This window comes from Peromyscus californicus, unplaced genomic scaffold (assembly GCF_007827085.1).
Source record: "Peromyscus californicus insignis strain IS unplaced genomic scaffold, ASM782708v3 Scaffold_7__1_contigs__length_154581171, whole genome shotgun sequence".
Taxonomy (NCBI): Eukaryota; Metazoa; Chordata; class Mammalia; order Rodentia; family Cricetidae; genus Peromyscus; species Peromyscus californicus.
This window is the reverse complement of record NW_026294595.1, coordinates 27,795,461-27,816,332: the sequence shown is the minus strand read 5'-3', so window position 1 is coordinate 27,816,332 and position 20,872 is coordinate 27,795,461. Positions and strand designations below refer to the sequence as shown.

General features: G+C 44.1%; 1 protein-coding gene across 3 annotated transcripts in view; it reads right to left on the bottom strand.

The window, feature by feature from the left end:
• Positions 1–20,872, bottom strand: part of Lypd6b (LY6/PLAUR domain containing 6B) — a 176,204-nt gene that overhangs the window by 48,989 nt on the left and 106,343 nt on the right. For 2 of the 3 annotated variants that reach the window (XM_052725395.1, XM_052725396.1), the window contains exon 2: positions 2,938–3,009. The exons of the other annotated variant lie outside the window; for it this stretch is intronic. The gene's annotated coding sequence lies outside the window, so the exon portion shown is untranslated. The remainder of the gene's footprint in view (positions 1–2,937; positions 3,010–20,872) is intronic. 3 annotated transcript variants of the gene reach the window in all.

The window sequence follows — 20,872 nt, the reverse complement described above, 5'->3', positions numbered from 1 at the left end:
AAAGTTTTCTACTCTTACTGAAACATACTGATTTAAGTTGGGCATGGTCGAACATGCCTGTAATCACATCCCTTGGGAAATGGAAGCAGGATCAGGAGTTTGAGGTTGTCCTCGACAATATAACAAGTTTGAGGCCTGCCTGAGCTATAGGAGACCCTGACTCAAAATGAACAAAGAAACACAACAATTTAACTACAGAAAAACAAAGACTTAGTGTTTTCCTACTGTCATCCTTAGCATGCAAATATCAAATTAATATGACTTTGGATTTTATTGTGTTTGACAAATAAAAACATCTCATCTCACCAGTATGCAAATACGCTTTCATTTTTAATGAATGGAAAGTTATATGTATTCCAAAGGATTGTTTTGAAATGGATTTCTTTGTGATTTACTGCCTGTTACTTTGATTTGTATATCTATTTCATGTTCTTACATGATCGGACTCATGTAAAAACTCAGGAAAAAGTGGTCACAGGTAGAAGGAACTTACAGAGGCCTATCCTAAACCCCATCTTCCGGGTACCAATTCAGTACAATGGCAAGGGTGACCCACCTGATGCTAGTGGAAGGATCACCCAGCTGGGCCTTGCCCCAGTTGCAAACCCACAGAAGCATAAGCAAATAAAATGATTGTTGTTTTAAGCCACAAGCATGGGGTGGTTTATTAAGCAACAGATAACTGATGATAGTCCTGCTCAAATGAAGCTTTATCACCAATGGTATTTCTAACACAAGTAGACACACACGAAACCAGGACACCTGTCTGCCAACAGGTTTTCCAGTCTCCCAAGCTCTCATCCCACCTGCTTAGGGTCAGTGAGGACACTCAAGTCAGCACATTGACTTAAGAGAAGCTAAGGCCAGTTAGTGACCAGACAGGTTACAAAGGAGGCAAACTTTCCAAGGTAGATCTTTGAAGAAAGACATGATGGAAACCAAATTTTGTTCCTTATAAGCCATGACAGAATGTAGGGCCAGGCAGACCTATATCTAGCTCCAATAGAAGTTTTTTATTCCATGAGTCTTAGTGAAGTGGGCAGACATGTTCAGGATATGTGCAAACCAATGCAAAGTGAGTATCACCAGGTGATAGTCCAGGGAGCAGGTCATAAATATCCATGCAATTGCTATGATCTAGATATGTAGTACCAAGAAAGTAAGCAGTCCCAGATAGCTTCTGTTCTCTACTGGTCAAAATGACTGAAAATTTCTTCTATGTACATAATTAAAATTCCCCAGTGTGGAAGAGATAAAGTACCAATGGTAAGTGGTAGGTAGGGAACATTCTGCAAGGCAGGGAGGTAAGAGTGCAATCCAATGAGCCGTCCACAAGTGTCTGTACTAGGCGGGCCCTGTCCTGGCATGTTCTGCAGGCTACTTTCCACTTCTGACACTTTTGGGCTTGGCTAACTTTGAGTAACTCAATGTTCTTATCTATGAAATGTAGATATTAATAGAATCTTCCTGCCAGAAATGCCATGATGATTATAAGAGACCACGCATATAAAACCTTAGTCTGGTGCCTAAAGAAGTAGGAGCCAATAATGTTAGTTGTAGTAATGGTGATGATGGTTAATATCAGAGTTATGGGTTTGTTTATCACCTTGTGCTCATTGTGACCACCGTGGTTAATGGTGGTCCCATAACTGTGGTTAACACTGTTAAAAGAAACTTTCTTTGCCTTGGAAGATGGCTCTCCACCCCCATGTCTCGTAGCTGGACCTTCAACTCTCTGATCTTCACATTTGGAGGACATCTAGCAACACACTGTTAAAATGAAGTAACAGCTCATGCACCACCCTCTCTCTTATCCTGGGGAAAGCTGATGATAATATATGGACTCTTGCTTGTCTTCCTGATCCTAATTAGAGCAGTACAATGTCATTTTTCCAGAAAGGCGAAGAGAAAGGCATCCTACCTGATATTTTACAGAATCCTGCTTCATACTTGAAACATATAATTATCGTTAACAAACACTGATGCTAATAATTCAATCTGCTCTCTGGACAAGAAAAGGAATGTAAACATGGCCAGGGCCCAATCACTTCCTGATCTCAGACAACTTCCTCTGGGTGCTTGTCTTCCTCCCTTCCACCCATCAAACACAAGGTGGGAGGTCTGTTTGTAAGGCAGAGGCCTCGGGGCTAGGGGCTGGCATTCCTGACAGCCAGGGAGCAATAACTAGGAAGCATAGGCTTACTCCTCATAGCCACAAAAGGGCATTGAGTGGCATGTGCAGTCTGACCTCAGTAAACCAGCCCTCTGCTTTGATCTCTTCACCTGGGATAATGGAGGTCAGGGCTAGCAACCTATCTGGGCAGTCTCTGTGTTAAGCACCACATTAAAAACCAAATATATGAAAGCTGAGTGAACGACATCGTCAGTAAACACAGAGCTTGAAATACGCTCACATTTACACCTATCGATTCTTCGTTAGAAAAACACTCTCATCCCGTTTGGGGTCAGTATGTGTTTCCTAAGCCTTAACATTTAAACATCTGAGAATTCCAAAACATTCAATAATTAGTATTCATACACACTGAGTATTTTTTCAGCTGTGATATGACTATATATAAATATTGCTCCTTGCCCCACATAGAACCCAATGATCTATGAAGGTCACTTTAGGTGAGTTCTCTTTTAATTAACCAAATAAGTGACTTCTGCAGTACCAGGGAAACCTTTAATCCACTAGGCAGTCCCTGGGCTTACAGACTCCCTCCTTTACCAAACAAAACTACAACAAGCCCAAACTAGCATTCCAAGTCCCGGAACCACAGAACAGAAACAGAAGCGGGCTAGGATGGGGTAGAAAACTGGCAGACTGGAGAAAACAGAGTTCTGAGACATGCAGGAGTTTGTGTGGGTGCTCAACAGGCTAAGCTAGAGCTTCTGCCTGAAGCCCAGGGGTGTCTGTGATGGCGAAGTTCTTACCTTAAGAAAGACAACCTGGTAGCCAGGCTCTACTCTGTAGTGAACAGGTCTGCATCCAAGGAAGTAAACAGCCTGCCAGAGAGGAAAGGACAAAGTCAGAGCCGCCACTGCTCGATTACATTCTTGAGCAACTGGAAGGTTTTCTAACAACAACAACAAAAAGCAGGTCTCCAGATGTGTGAAGACCTTTCGGGATAGAACAGCAACCACATAATGACTCGAACAAATCAAATGCATGAAATCCCTGGAATCAAGTCAAGGTGGGGTGGTTAGTGTAACAGAGAGTGAGCTAGCACTTATTAACACACACCTGGGCACTGGCTAATTGGGAATGCAATAATGGTGAAATCATGCACCCCATCACATCCCTCCACAAAAATGGCTGATTCCCAAAGGGCTGGCTGGCAGAACTCACCATGGCATGGGCTCACACCAGCCTGTTTGGCAGGCTGTTGCATCTACACATTCCCACCTTCAACACATCCACAATGAAGACTCTCTGCCATTTAACCCACCTTGGTTTGGAAGACAGCCCTACCCAGCTGATGAAATAATGACAACGTGAGACTTGACCCTAGATGAGGAGGTGGGAGGGAACTGGAATCTTCCTCTACATGCACTCAAATAAGCAAATAGAAAAAGACAACAAATCCCCTGATTTAAAGATGATTCTCTTATTGGCACATCCCTATCTCTGAGTTAATTTTGTAGTCAGTTTGGCTGAGGGTATCGGGGGCCCATTGTTAAACATCAGTCTAGATGTTGCAGTGAAGTTGTTTTTTTTTTTTTTAAGATGTGTTAACATTTGAATCAGTGGATCACCTTTCATCACGATGGGCCCCTCCAATCCAGGAGATGCTAACATACAAGACCAAGGTCTCCCAAGAAGGAATTCTGCCTCTAAATTACTGTGAAGCTCAACACGTTAACAACAGCTCTTCCCCAGATCTCCAGCCCACTGGCCTACTCTCCAAACTTCACATTTGCCAGGCCCTATCGTCATAAATTATTTAAACTAAATCTCTCTCTCTCTCTCTTTTATACACTGACAAACAGGATTCTCTGAAGAACCCTAACTGACACATGGTCTATTATTTTTTAATGAGTTAACTTTACGTACCACACGCCTCATGGGAGAGAGGACAGCAAGCTCAAGTCACTGTGTGATTTAGCAAGGGGTACACACAGAAAAATAAACCCGCCCAAGCACCAAGCATGAAGCAACCTGGCTATCTGGCTTGGTCCATGGATAAAATTATTATTTCTAGAAGGATTAAGGGATTCCAAATTTTTGTAATATTTTCCATAAATAGTATGATTTCTCCCAAGTCAGGAAGGAATTGTACTGCAACTGTCTGAGCCTGTCATCCTGGCCAGAGTTTGACATGAAAGAGTCTTCTGTACTGCATGAGTAAATCCACAGAAAAACTGCCCACAAGCAGGTCTGGAAACTCAGGTAATAAACACCTAAGTAATTAAAAAAAAAAAAGTTTTTGTTTTTGCAACTTGTATATATTTCCTATACCCTTCCTCCATCAGAATCAGGTTTTGAAAGCACCTAAGTATGTACATAAGTAAGTAACGATTAGCCATTTTAAAGCCTCTAACGTTGAGCAGTATGGCTACTTTCCCTTTCCAGAACTTTCCATCACTCCAAACAGGAACCCTGAACCCACTGAACATTAAGCCCCATTCCTGCATCCGAAGCTGGGGTGAGTTCTATTCTCCATATGATCTCTGCAAGTTTGCCTCTTTGGGATACTTTATAACCATGGAACCATGCTTTTCATGCCTAGATTGTTTCACTTCCACAGTATCTTCAAGATTCATCCATGTTACGGCACGTGTCTGAATGCCACTCTCTCAGAGACATAATAGTTCATCGGCTATATGCTGTGTTTTGTTTATCCTGGAACCCACTTTTACATAATTAACTCACCAGGTAATTACTGAGCATTTACAACGTGAAAAGTCTTAATTCTTTTAAATACTAACTTTACCCTGAGAATGCTGAGTGTAGAAGAGACAGAAGAGATATTCCACCAGGAGCCAATTAATTATACAAATCCTAGCCTGAGAAGCAGCAGCAGCAGCAGCAGCAAGAAAACAAAAATCATTAAATAGCTTTTCTTCCCTAAGGGTTTGGTAAATCCCGCCACACAATCTTAATTAATGGTCTTCATATTTAAAGTAAAAGTGAAATTAAGCCATCCCCAAGTCTATAGTCAGTATGCACTGTGACTCTAACACCACACTGCCTACAATTTGACGTGTCACTGCTGACTCTCTTCCTGGGATAATGAGCTTCCATCAAAATGGCTGATGCCCAGAAGTCAAAAGCCACAGAACCATGAAACATTGGTACCTCCCCAGGAGACGGAACAGCCTACAAAAGTCCAAGAGAAAGCATGTCTTCCTCTACCCTGCTGCCCACCCGAAAGCTGTCATTTCTATGGCAAACAAAGAAGGTAAGTAGCCTCCATGGGAAGCACGAAAAGCATAGCCCTCCAATAAGAATATTGAATAACAGAAAGGATCGCCATTCTCCTCTGGCTTTTACTTCAAAGTGGAGAGAGGAGCAGGTGGTGTGAAGTGGGGTGCCGCCACACACCTGAATTCACACAAGTGGCCCACAAGGAGGCTTGAAAAGACGTCCGCAGGAAGTCAACAAAAAATAACCAACTTTGCACTCTGGAAACAGAATTGCAAACCATTGCGGTTGAGGACTCAGGCTACTTTGTTCAGCAAAATGTCTCAGCTTGTAGGATCTGTTCTCATCCACATCACGTAGCTCTTGGCTGAGCTGAGGTTCCCCCTCCACTTTGCAGTCAGCTAGCTGATAATATGTCATTTAAATAAGAAAAGCCATTTTAGAAAACTACGGAGAATCAAGCCCTTGGTTCCTCGTGCATGTTTTTAAAGACTTGACTTCTACACGGGCATGGTGGCTCATACCCGAAATCCTGGCACTCAAGAGGCAGAAGCAGGGGGATTAGAAGTTCAAGGCCTATCTCAGCTATATAGCAAACAGGGCAAATTCAGAATTTTTTAAAAAAAAAAAGGCTGTTTTTTTGAGCCAAAGTTTTTTGCTTTGTTTTATATAAAGACAAAATGGACACTGTAACATGTAGGTAAATAATTCACTGCCTCTAAAGCAAAAAACATATATTTCTATGGGCTGTAGAAGCTGATCCCAAAGGGACATTAGAGGTCCTTCTCCATCACTCTCCACCTTATTTTTTGGGACAGAACAGGGTCTCTCACTCAGCCCAGAGCGCATTGATTTGGCTGTGGTGAATTTGCCTCCAACTTTATCCCTTTCTCCAGCACTACACAACTGGCTTTTTACCTGGGTCCTGGAGATCTGAACCCAGGACCTCATGCTTATGTGCCAGGCAATTTACCAAGAGTGCTATCTCCCCAGCCCATAATGGTTAATCCTAATAGTCAACTTAACGAGGCTTCAAACCACCATGGAAACAAATCACGTCCATGAAGGATTGCCTAGATTAGATTACTTAAGGTGGGAGGATCCCCATAAATGTGAGTGGCAGCATTCCATGGGTTGGGGTCCCCAACTGGATAAAAAGGAGAAAGCCAATAGCACACTGGCATTCTTCTCTCTCTCTCTCTGCCCCTTTCATTTTCCTGTCACTGTGTATGTTACCTGCTATAATGAACAACATATGTCCTAGAGGCATACATACAAGGTACATAGGCTGAGTGATGGAATTTTAAATTCCACAAGCATTTCAATGTTTTGGCTATCATTAAGTTCATTTAGCTGTAGTGATACATTGTGCACTCCAATAAAACTTATCTGGGGATCAGAGGAGAGAGCCAGCCACTAGATTAGACATAGAGGCCAGACAGTGGTGGCATACACCCTTAATCCTGTCACTTGGGAGGCAGAGATCTGTCTGGATCTCTGTGAGTTCAAAGCCACACTAGGAACAGAGTCAGGCAGTGGTGGCACACGCCTTTAATTCCAGCACTTGAGATCTCATGCCTTTGCTTGGGAGTCACACACGCCTTTAATCGCAGAAAGTGACATGGCTGGGTAGAGACCCGTATATGAGGCGTGAGGAGACAGGAACTAAGAGCGGTTCAGCTGAGATCCATTCAGGTCCAGTCAGAGGCTTTCCATCTGAGGAAACAAGATCAGCTGAGGAGTTGGCGAGGTGAGGTTGGCTGTGACTTGTTCTGTTTCTCTGATCTTTCACCACAATAGCTGGCTCCAGGGGTTGTTTGTTTGTTTGTTTGTTTGTTTAAGACCGTTTAGCAATTCTTGTTACATCTGGCGGCCGATGTGTCCTCACTCAAAATGCAAGTCTCATGGGTTTGAATCCATTCGGAAAAACTAAGAGCCCCAGGGCGAAGAGATGGCCCAGCAGTCATGAGCCTGCACTGCTCTTGGGGAAAACCTGTTTGATTCCCAGCTCCCACATCAGGCCTTTCTTCTGCAGCTACAACTTCAGTATACCCAACGCCCTCCTCTGGCTTCTGCGGGAAACTGCACCCGTGTGCACATACACCATATACAGTCAAATACTCATAACTAAAACAAAACAAAACAAAACAAAAAAGATCTTTTTAGGATGGGAACGCCACCCTAAAGGTAATAGAGGTTTATCAGTAGTTAATAAAATTGAACTCAAATTTGTTCAAAGGTCAATTCCCTTTTGTTTTAAAGTAAATTGTGCCTGCCCCACACACATATTGAAGTACTAACCCTAGCACCTCAGAATGTGACTTACTCAGAGATAAGGTCTTTAAAGAGGCAATTAATTTAATATAAGGTCATTGTAGCAGGCCCTAATGTAGTATAACTGGCAATGTCATCTGAGGAGATCAGATACCCGGTGTATACACAGAAGGATGGTTGGGAAGATGTGGCATCCACAGCTCAGGAGGGAGCCCTTGAGGAGGAGGGGACGGGCTGAACAACTACATCTTAAACATCCAGCCTCCAGCACTGACAGAAAATTATTTTCCATCGGTTAAGCTACTGGTCTCTGGTCCTGTGTTATTGACAACATGAGAAAAACTATTAGCCCTCCATTTGTCTTTTCCTTTGCCAGGATTGCCAGGGAAGAATCTAGAAAAGTCTCAGGGGAACTCTTCTATACTTCTCAAGGAGTTCACTATCATTCACACCCTTAGCTTCAAGCAGGGTGGTCTCTAACTCCAAAGTGAACAAGAAGACCCCCACAGGGAAGGCCCTTGCCTGTACCGAGCCCTCTGGCCTCCATGTGTAGGACTGGCTTGCCTTTACCAAATACTGAGTGTTGCTAAGAGATTGTCCTTTAAAGAGCACCATCCAGATGCCATCTCCACAAGTCACATCATTTCTCTTGCCTTGATTGGGCTAAGACACCTTAGCCCGCTTTGTTCTGCTCCCCCTCCCCGCTTCTCCTCCTTGAATGAATAGGGTAAGAAGCCAGGACCTTACAGAGCACAAAGGTCAAGTTCAGAGCAAGGCATCTTCAGGAACAAGAAGACTCTCAGTTACATCAAGGCCTAACTCACAAGTAATTGCTTTTTCTTTCATTGGAAACGTTCATACAGCAGAGATGACTAAGTGCTGACTGTAGTCTCTTACTAGTACTTGAAGTCACAAACACTGCAGTTTAATTTTCTATGCTCTCCACAGACAATATATGCATATAGCACACTGGGCAAGCTCAAAGAGGATTAGATTAAGGACCAGAGTAAATACAAGTTACCAGAGTAAGACAGACTTCTGGGAGAAAGCCAGGGTGCCAGGGGCAAATGGAGAGACCATGTAGCCTGTCTTCAGGCCGAGACCCACCAGGCTCCACTGCAGATCTTGCTCAGGTGACTTCACAGTTCCTGACAAAACCCATAAGATCTAGGCACAGCACACAAGCATGGCTGAACTCCTGGAGTCCTGTCTAAGAGAGGGAGGAGGAATTGTATGAGCCAGGGGGGTCAAGGTCATGATGGAGAAACCCATAGCTGACCTGAGCTTGTGGGAGCTCAGGGACTCTGGACCAACAGCTAGGGAGCCTGCATGGTACCGACCTAGGCCCTCTGCATGTGTATGACAGTTGTGTAGCTAGGTGTGTTTGTGGGGCTCCTGGCAGTGGGATCAAGACCTGTCTCTGGCACTGGAGCTGGCTTTTTGGAACCTGTTCTCTATGCAGGGATGCCTTGCCCAGTCTTGATGCAGGGGGGAGGAGCTTGCTCCTGCCTCAACTTGATGTGCCATGCTGTGTGGACTCCCATGAGAGGCCTGCCCCTTTCTAAGCGGAGATGGAGGAGGAATGGATGGGGTGAGGGGGAGGGGAGGGGACTGTAGATGGGATATGGGGGAGGGAACAGGAGGAGAGGAGGGAGGGGAAACTGTGGTCAGTATGTAAAATAAATGAAAAAAAATTAATTAAAAAAAAAAAGAGCTAGGCACGGTTTTGCCCAGAAGAACGCAGAAATGAATGAGCAATTCCTTTGCTTTTGGAGGCCTACCCAGGCTACATGAATAGGTTGGGAATTTTTGTTAAGGTGCGCATCCCAGCCACAGGGGACTGCTGACACTCATCCCTGCCGATTCGCTGTAGTGAAAGGAGAGAGTCTGATGCAATTAGCCAGGTGAACAGGGAACTTGTCAGCCTTCTAGACAAGACAGTCCCTGAATTGATCCCATTCCCATTGCTGGGGTGACAGTCCTTCCACCCCTGCTGATGTGCAGGCTTTGGGAGTGATTTCCTACAAGGAAGTAAGAAAAAGAAAGCATGGTTTCTGAGTCTGCAAATTACAGGGCTCTGCTGTTAAATCAGCTAACACCGGACCTCTAGCCAAGGGGTAATTGACTTTAAAGGGTCAGGGGACGCCTGCTGTGTGACTTTGCCACAGAATCTCTAATGCCATGACAATTTCTTTTTAAAACTTCAAGCACTGAAGTTGGTTTTTTTTTTTTTTACCACACATATACAATAAATACATAAATATAAAAAAAGATGGAAAATAGTTAAGCTTCCTTACCCAATTCAATACTCTTTACATCTTTTCCCCATAATTCTATATTGACTTTGCTAGATGGTTTTAATTATTGGGATGTGATCACTCAAGGGTCCTTATGGAATCTTATGATCCAGTCTGTATCCCTTCCTGTGGCGAGTGCACCATTGGAGAGAGTCAAACTCTGCAAATGCTCAACTATTGGCTGCTGCTTCTTTAGAGAAGGTTTCCTCTGTAGGGAAGCAAATCAACTTCACCTGCTTCCTTTACCAGCATCACATCCCCAGCTCCTAACACAAAACCATCGGCATCGATGCTGAGGTCCTCACAGTGAACATCTACTTTCTCAATGGATCACATAAAATGACAATGTTAAAACAAAGTTGATTGCTGATTCCTGGTCTCTATTTTAAATCTAAGCATACCCAAGTTACTTTCCAGAGCTATCTAAGAAATTAATAAAAAGTGGGTTGCTTAACACAATAGAAATTTGTTCCCTGGCAGGAAGACCAGAAATATATAACCAAGAGGAGTCAGAATGGGCCCTCTGAAGATCTAGGGGGATCTGTCCATGCCCTCTTTTATATGCTGTTGCTGCAATCTCACAGACCTCAGTGTGCAACTGCATCAAGCATTCACATGCCTTTCCTCTGCTCCCTCTTATAAAAAGACCATTGAACCAAGATCCATCCTAAATATAGTATATGTCTTCCTAAGACCCTTAATCACTTATGCATAGGAACTTAGGAAGAGGATTTGAATATGTCTTTTGAGGGGATACTGTTGGGGAATATTATTTTAAGATGTGTTACTTTTGTTTATGTTTCATTTGTTTAACACTGTGAAGCTGTGATACTTTGCCTATCTAAAACATCTGGTCGGCTAATAAAAAACTGAACGGCCAATAACAAGACAGGAGAAAGGATGGCGGGGCTGGCAGGCAGAGAGAATATATAGAAGGAGAAATCTGGGAGGAGAGAAGTAGTAGCCAGAGAAGGAGGAGGATTCCAGGGGCCACCCAGCTACACAGCAAGCCATGGAGTAAGTGTAAGATTACAGAAGTAAGAGAATGGGGGAAAGCCCAGAGGCAAAAGGTAGATGGGATGATTTAAAGTAAGGAAAGCTAACAAGAAACAAGCCAAGCTAAGGCCAGGCATTTATAACTAAGAATAAGCTTCCTTGTGTGATTTATTTGGGAGCTGGGTGGTGAGCCCCCAAAAGAGTAAAAACAAACAACAACAGGATACCATTCAATTTACTACAGTGTCTAAAATCAGAACACGATGAGGCAGGATAGAAAGATGGGGGAAATTATGGGGATATAAGAAGTAAAAAATGGTCAAAGCCTCTCACCCACTGAAAACCAAGGATCCCAGCACATTTAACAACATACGCTGTGAGGATCGACTATGTAGAGACAATGGAGAGAGAGAGAGATATTTTCAAATAATAATGCTAAAACAATGAACCATGCTTAAGGCCTGAGCATACGAGTATGATTACTTCCAACTGTCAGGTATTTCCTGAAGATTTCAAATGAGACTGGATCTTTTTATACACTATTTGTTTAATTGTTTAGAGAGCGTGAGCGACAGAAAGAAAGAATGTGTCTTCATGGACACAAACAGATCAGAGGACAACTTGTTTCTCTTTCTACCATTTGGGGTCTAGAGATGGAATTCACATTGCCAGGCTTGGTGGTGCGTGATCCTACCCACTAAGCAATCTTGCAGGTCCCAAGACTTAATGTCCCCTGCAACCTTTATGACCTAGGGATTTCCTCTATCAGCTGTGATCCCATCCAGTGCATATCAGGAACCACCCTATGAGCTCATTTACCAAAAAAGAAAGCTCCTTAGCAACATTTGAGATGGATTTTCAGAAGCTGCCAAAACCATAAGTGAGGCTACTATAAAGATACTTAATCATGATTCTCCCTTGAGAAGCCCACGTCCACATTTGGGTGTGTCTTATCCTATCCTCAGGTGCTTCTGTTGGCATTTTGGTCAGCCCCTTGGTGACCTGCCCAGCATCCTGATACCATCTTACATAAAGCCCACTTTAAGAGAAAATCCCCCCGACTTCTCTCCATTCCCACGAGGTGTGCACCTCCCCCCTCTCCCTCCCCTCCCCCCTCTTTCTCCTTCCCTTCCTTCCATTCTCCCTTCCCCCCAATACAACTTTCCATGTGAATGCTGTGTCTGCATGATGTGAGTAACTTACCACCACTCCAAGCAGCAGCCTGCCGCCACATCTGCATGGTGTCTCCCTCACCCACCCACCGAGGCACCTTGGCCCAACCCGCCAAGGCGTCCCGAGTGTACCTTATCACAACAGCTTCTCCATTAATCACACCCCCACCCCATGCTTAAATCTAGGTTTGCTGCGGGCCGCAGGAATATATCATAAGAACTCAGCTGGTTATGACAAAGTCACTACCTGGAGGGATCAGGGAATTCCTCCAGAGGAAGCCAAATCCCAAGGAGTTTTTGGTGTTACTTGGCTTGTTATATATCAGCTGTCTTCTGTTATGAAAATCATGTGTGCCTTCATAGTTTTCCCAATTGACTTTTCCCTAAGAACGGCTAACAATGTGGACTGATCACTCTCTAGACATACACATTCCAGGCATTTGGAGAACAGCCTCAGGAAAGGCTTTCTCTGGAATCAGATAACTCCCCTAGCCACTTTCAAGGGCTAAAGGAGACACCACCCAGGTGGTTGCCCAACTTCCGAGGACTAACAGTGATAACCACCCACAGGCGAGTCTCCTGACTTAAGGTAAATTCCACAAGGAGACACCGCCCAGGTGGTCGCCCAGTTTCCGAGGACTAACAGTGATAACAGCCCACATACAAGTCTCCTGACTTAAGGTAAATTCGACAAGGAGACACCGCCTAGGTTAGGTGGACGTTAAGTAATAGCTTTACACAATTTAGCTCGGACCCTCCTTTTATATACCGGGACCTCCAGGGCAGAGGGTCGGAGAAGAGAAAAGAGAATGGAAGAACTAGACGGGTAAGAACTTGAGAGGAACAAACTGAGATGGGGAAGAACTAGATTGAAGGGCTAGAAGAGAGGACTAGAGGAATGAGATGGAAGATGAGGATGAGCCAGATGGGGAACAACAAGATGAGGAAGAACGAGATGAGGAGAGAGAAGGAGATGGGAGAAAAGATGATATGGGAAGGAACAAGATGGATGAGACCCTAGAAGGGGCAGAACAAGATGAAGGAATTAAGATAGAACCCAGAGGGGACCGCGAACAAGTGTAGAGAGAAATCAGGCAAGAAAAGACCTAAATATGAGCGCAGAATATAAGCTTGTAACTGACACAGAATAATAAAGTTTATGGACTAAGGAGTTTCGTGTACATAGATTTATTTCTTCTCATCAAAGATTAATTACCAGCTGGTTGTAGATTCTTCCCGGACCCTGGGAGGGGACTATCGAGGGGCTGGACCCCCCTAGTCCCCGTTATAGGTTAAAATCTCTTCCTAAGAAACTCCAACTTTGCTTCTCAGGTACAGCCAAGAACTCCATCTTCACCTGAATAGAACTCCCTGAAAAGAGATCCTGAGGCTGTGTGGGCAGCAACATGGAGCCCTGCCACCTCCACTGTCAACATCACTGATGGATTCACAACATGCCCCCATGGTTGTGCATGTCCGGGGGACCTAGACACTTCCACCTAGCCAGTTCCGGGTCAAAATAGCCAGTTTCAGGTCAAAATGTCTCACATGACCAGGACCCCGTGGCTTTGCATGGTTGCATAAAGCATGTGTGGAGTAGCCACATGAACCTGTGTACGCATGCGTGATCCAGTCTTTATAAGCTGGCACCATATTCCCGGCTTCCTTCTTTATGCAGGTGTCCTTTCAACAGGCCTCAGCACACCTGTCTCTCTTATCTTAATAAAACTCGTGTTAGTGGATTCTGTCATGTTTCGTGGCATTTCCTCGCAGGGTAAGAGCGCCGCCAAATAACTAACAATAACCTTCCACACAAAATGCCCTAACCAGGACACAGGCCCATCTTGAACCATCCTCAGGGGCCTACAACCTCTTGCTTTCTAATTCCAATTAGCTCTGAGCCACAGTCATGAAGTTCAGCGGCATCACCTCTGCCTGCACTGGGAATCATGCCTGCCTCTTTCTGGGCTTGCCTTATCTCCTTCTTTACAACTTACTTAGATAGACCCAACTCAAACTGATAATATATAGCATATGATATATTCCCTTGCTGAGCTTCACCAACCTTATTGGATTCTCCTTTTAATATTACTCAGGGCCTGCAAGATGACTTAGCTAAAAGGGCTTTGTCATGCAAGCCTGAAGCCAGGGATAGGACCATGTGGCTGAAGGAGTTGTCTTCCTTCACATGTACCACTACACATAGCACACATGCAGGTGCCCCACACACATCCTGTATTATGCATGTATATAATAAAATAAATTAGGCTATAAGTGCATGCCTCATAGATGATAGATTCTTGTCTCCTCCATAGAGAACTCAAAGCTCCTTGGGTTTACCTGTATAAGCATTAAAACAATACAGACAGAGCTCTGTTGACTAGTGGACACCTCCCCAGGGTGTAGCTGTGCTCTGCACACAGCCAGCACTCACAAATAGTTGCTCAACAAGACATATGCTGTAGGAAAATAGTGTAGTCCTTGCCTTTGAGCAGCTTCCGTTGGGATGAGGAGGATGAAATATGCACAAAGGTGATTCATAACATAGTATCGTCAGTCACAGAAGAAATACAAACTAGTTTCTAGGAGAAACAAGGGAAAGGAAGCTTTTGAAAATGGATGCATCAACAGAAGATGGATCTGGAGAGACAGACAGCACTTATGGAACAGATGTCGCCGAGTCTGGGAAAGAACTGAAGAAACTGTCTGGAAGAGGGACAAAGCACGTGAAAATGATGCTGCATTCCAGGTGAAGTCACCAGCTGTGGGAGTGGTGAGCGGCAGAAGGCAGATAGAAGGCAAAGGAGTTTCTAGAATGCTGTGACAAAATGTTGAGTCTGGCAGGTGGGAGCCGCAGAAGGTCTTATGGTCACTTATGCATCCTTAGATGACCACTTAACCTGGTACCACAGACCCCAACATCAGATTCATCTGGGTGGTTTCAAATTTTCCTTACGTAAAAAATTAGAACAGTAAAATACTTCTCAATTGATAACAAAATCATGCTGATACTTTGCCATTTTGTTTTAAAATTTCCAAGACAAATATTATATACTTTTACTTGAAGTCCCATTTTTTTCCTTTCTCTGGAAAGAAACACACTCATTTGTTAGTTATCCTTTTAGTCCATACTGAGAGGAAGAAAGATGAGTGTAAGTCCACAAAGAGTACATTCTATTGCTGTTGTGTTCAACCATGCACATCCTAAGTTTAGTGACTATGCTTATAAGTTGGCTGTATTCGCTGTAAAGCATTTTCCAAAATTCAGTCGTCCTGCCTCCCACTCAGATCTAATTATTCACAACACTCAGGAAGTAAAAGTTCCTTTTGTTTTGATGGCTTCAGTTGACATCTAGGGTGATGATAGAGATAAGATGGGAAAGACATGGAGTTGAACATCTGGGGTGATAGAGGTAAGAGGGGAAAGGAAGACATGGAGCTGAACATCTGGGGTGATAGAGGTAAGAGGGGAAAGGAAGACATGGAGCTGAACATCTGGGGTGATAGAGGTAAGAGGGGAAAGGAAGACATAGAGCTGAACATCTGGGGTGATAGAGGTAAGAGGGGAAAGGAAGACATGGAGCTGAACATCTGGGGTGATAGAGGTAAGAGGGGAAAGGAAGACATGGAGTTGAGCATCTGGGGTGATAGAGGTAAGAGGGGAAAGGAAGACATGGAGCTGAACATCTGGGGTGATAGAGGTAAGAGGGGAAAGGAAGACATGGAGCTGAACATCTGGAGTGATAGAGGTAAGAGGGGAAAGGAAGACATGGAGTTGAGCATCTGGAGTGATAGAGGTAAGATGGAAAGGAAGACACAGGAAGAGAATGAAGACTGTGTCCCATTGTTTCCAGCAAGAGGTGATACACATTCATAACCAAGGCCACAGTAATAAAAACCAAAGGCGAGGGCAAGTTCCATGAAGACTATGGAACTAATTGGATTCTGGGATAAGAAATAGTAGCTAAGAAACAGCCCCACAGATTTGGAGTTGAATGACTCACAGGACAGAAATACCATTGGTAAGAAAGGCCAACATCTGAGGAAGAACCCGCTGTGGCAGACAAATCTGATTCGAGTTTAGATGTGTGAATCTGAGGTCTCAGCAGGACGTTTGTGTATTTCTAACAGGCATCTGTAAGTACTGGGCTCCCACAAGTAAGAGGGTAAGCTTGCCACACAGGCCCAGGATTTCTGGAAACAGCTGCACACCCAGCAATGGATGCCTTAGTTTCAGTTTGGGGGTGGGGGTGGGGTGGGGTGATGAAGCTATGCATGTGTTCAGGGGTGAGCACGGGAGGCAAGCTCATGAAACAGGCACAGCCAGAGCAGAAGAGCAGCTGGTAACAGAAGAATCAAGGTAGAAACCCACAGTGGTGGAGTGTGGGGAGGGAGGCAGGGACTGAATGAGCATTAGAGAATTGGCGACCCTTCAAATAGTCACCATAATAATAGGGAAGAGGTCAGGGACTGCTGTGGGCCTAAAAACCATTGAAAGCAGCAATGTCCAACTCACTGGTGTTGGGGATAGGAGGGGGAGCCCTGGGAGCAATCAGAATTCAAAGCATGCTTTTTGGAATTTAAAACAAGAGGTAACTGTATTTTCTAAATATGAGGCAGGGGAGCCAGAGTTAGAGAAACTATGAAAGGGAAGAAACTATAAAATCAGATGAATGAAGGTCCTGCTCTAGTCTGGATCTGAACTTTAAAGCTTGGTCCCCAGCTTTGGTGTTATTGAGGTGGTAGGTAGGTGTCACTGGAGCAGCCCTCAGGGGAATGTCAGGACATGGCCCTTTCCTGTTCCTTTCTCTGCTTCCTGGGGGCCATGGAGTGACCTGTGTGCCCAACAACAAATTCTCTGCCATGCTGAGTATACTACCTGACCAAACCCCCAAATGTAACAGGACTAAGTGACCATGGACTGACATCATGAACTAAAATAGATCATTTATTCTTATCAGTTGATTATTTCAGATATTTTGTCATAATGATGGTGGCTGACAAGCACAAGTCTTATATTGGATTTGGGATCAGGAAAAAAGAAGATGTTCTTTCTGTTGAAAATCTCAGACCAGTAACACACATACTCGCCCTTCACTTCCCTTACCCACTAAAATATCTGATTGGTTCATTCTGTTAAGTATTTCTTTATTAAGACAAAGATAACATGAAAGAAATGACTGTAGGATAAAGACTGGGAAAACAGAATGCATAGTAAATGGCACCTAACAGCCTCGGGACCTGATGACAGAGCAGGACACCAATGAGAAATGAGCTAACTGTGCTATGGCACCCCTGAAGAGGTTACCGCCGGAAGTCACCAGACATCAGGAAGAAAGAGTGGATCTTTGGGTGAAACATAGAGATTATTTAAAAGAGACAGAGTATGTTGTGGTGATATGTGTTCCCCAATATATCATGCACCCTAATAAATTTATCTGGGTTCAGAGAACAGAACAGCCACTAGATAGACATAGAGGCCAGAAAATGGTGGCACTCACACCTTTAATCCTAGCATTCCAGAGGCAGAGATCTGTCTGGATCTCTGTGAATTCAAAGCCACACTGGAAACAGCCAGGTGTGGTAACAAGAGCCTTTAATCCCAGGAAGTGATGGCAGGAAGCAGAAAGGTACTTAAGGCATGAGGACCAGGGAATAGAGTCTGGTTAAGCTTTTAGGCTTTTGAGCAGTAGTTCAGCTGAGATTCATTCTGGATGAGGACTCAGAGGCTTCCAGTCTGAGGAAACAGGATCAGCTGAGGAACTGGCCAGGTGAGGTTAGCTGTGGCCTGTTCTGCTTCTCTGATTTTCCAGCATTCACCCCAACACCTGGCCTTGGATTTGTTTTTATTAATAAGACCTTTTAAGATTCATGCTACATCATATGCTGGAGAGGCGGCTCAGTGGTTAAGAGCACCAGTGGTTCTTCCAGAGGACCTGGGTTTGATTCCCAGCACTTAACATTGTGTCTCAAACCATTTGTGACTCATTCCAGGGGATCTGATGCTCTCTTCTGAACATCAGCCCTAGGCACACACATGCATGCAGACAACACACACACACACACACACACACGAAACCTAAAGAAAAAAAAGAGACATTATAATTTAGACCCCCAAATCCTTTCTCCATCCATATAGAGCAAGGTGGTTTACCCTGAGGCCTAGAACTTCATCCTTTCGAAAAATTTGATGAAAAAACTCTGGTTTCAAAAGCATCAGGGATGAAGGATCAGGGAGATGAGTATAAAACTAAAACCTGGGGGATGAAGTGATAATCTGTGTACTGAACCACCCTGACCCATCATAGCAATGTCCAGCTACAGAACATGTTCCTGTACAATCTGTGCACTCTCCCTCAACCAAGAAGACTGGACTGGACTATAAACCCCTATTCAGCATCCATCAACTACAGGAGAGCCTAGACAGGCGCTGGGCTTCTAGCTATGGATGAACAAGATGTTCAAGGAAAGCCTCTGAACTAAAAGTGGAGTCACGACAAAGAGCAACATCCAGAGCTCAAAAATGGTCAGGGGTGTGTGTGTGTGTGTGTGTGTGTGTGTGTGTGTGTGTGTGTGTTCCTCAAAGGATGAAAAGGGGCTGGTGAGATGGCAAGGTAGGAGAGAACCGACAACTCTCTCCCAAATCATCCTTTGACTTCACACAAACACACCACACACACACACACACACACACACACACACACACACACACACACATATACACACACACACACACACACACACACACACACACACACACACACACACACAAACAAACACACACACACCAAAGAGTAAAAAACAAATTTTCTTTGTGGAAAAACAATTAAAAAATAACCCTTGGTTCTTGTTTCATAGATGCAATGAAAAAACTGCTTAACCTGCACTGGTCTTGTGCATGCTGTCACAGTCTCTGAGTTCATCGGGCGTCAGTCCTGCTGTGTCTGGAAGACACCCGTTCCTTGGAGTCACCCATCACCTCTGGCTTTTAAAGTCTTCCTGCCTCCTCTTTCCCATAGATTCCTGAGCCTTGAGAAGAGGGGATTGATAAAGACATCCCATGGAGGGATGAGTGCTCCCAAGTCTCTCACTCTGCACACTCTCCAGTCGTGGGTTCATTAGTGACCAGCTACTTCAAGAAGCAGCTTCTCTGATGAGAGTTGAGTGAGGCACTGACCTATGGGTACAGCACCATGTCATTAGTAGTCATTTTAGTGTTATGTTCCTTTGACAGAGTAATAATAGTAGGTTCTCCCCTAGGCCCATGACCTAGCTGATCTCAGGTTCTTGGCCACTTTAGGGGTGTCATGTATTCCTAACATTGAGAAGGGGAAATAAACACAAAGTCCGACCTATGAGCAAGAAGCTATTTGAAATAGATACCTGCTAGGAAAGGCGAAGCCAGTTTTCACTGGAGCATCATCTAGTATATCAGCCCCAGTCCAGGGCAGGCCCCATGGCCAGGAGCAGTTGGCCACCACACAAACAGACTCCATGGTTTTGGGTCTTTTATACTTTTTCTTTTGTTTTAGTACGCGTTGTCTTACTGATTTTGTTTTTTAAATTTATCTGTTTGGATTTACTTTCCCCCCCTTTTTGGGGGGGGGCGGTGTAGTTTGAGAATAAGAGATGAAGAACATAAAGTTGAGTAGAGAAGGAAAAGATGCAAAAAGAAATAAGGAATTTTCCTTGCATTAACAAAAAGAAAGTGCAAGGGCCTCAGACTCAGAGGGTCAAGAGAAGTCTCAATCAAATGAACAGAAAGAAATGTAGGAAAATTCTAAGCATCCAGAGGATGAAGAAAAAGATCAGACTTGTCCATAACCACAGACACAGAGAAGCAGGGGAAATACCTGCACATTCCTGCAGAAAAATGATTTCAATCTTCTCTCCTCACATGTGAGAGAGAACCGATGTGAACACATGATTAAATAGATATGCAGTGGCTCAAGAACTCAGCTTCTATCAAAAGATGCACTGGAGAGGATCAGAGAAGTGGCCCAAACACTCCAAAGAACTGGCAAAGAAAGACGCATAAAAGGCCTGCCAGAGGGGCCAGTCTCACTGGCACAGGAGGACTGAAAGCTCCAGGCTGCAGCTCAAATTTGGTTTCACGCATGTTTACTCAATAAAAATGACACAGTACACAGAAAGGGATCTGAGTGAAGAGTGACAAAACTGAAGAATTACAGTGATATTGACACTTACTATTAACTTCTCTGGAGCCTTTAGTACTATAAATTCTATAGGGCCAGAAAGAGTGGTATAAGGGTGTTAGTTAGAAATGTAGAGACCATATCAAAAGAAACACTCTAGCAACAGAGAAGGGTCTCTACAGACCAGAGCTAAGAAGGAGAACCACTAGGCTCTTGTTATATATAGCCATTTACAGGAAGAAGAGGACGGGAAGGAGGGCCCCCACGATGGTTTCTGATGATGGGGTGAAATGAAGCAAAGTCCAGGGTGGCCACGTATAATATGGGCAGTAGAGATTACACCAGGGAGTGAGGTGTGATGAGGTCAGATTGAAAGAAGATAAAAGTGAGAAACCTTAGTTATGACGGCACACACTACTCATCTTCTTAGAATATAAGCTCGGCAGAGAAAGGTACTTGGTCCACAGGGACTCACCCTCAATAACTACACTAAAGAGCAAGCTGAATGTTAGAAAAAGCAGCCAGAAATTACTGTGCAGATACAACTCTGTGTGTGTGTGTGTGTGTGTGTGTGTGTGTGTGTGTGTGTGTGTGTGTGTTCTACAGGAA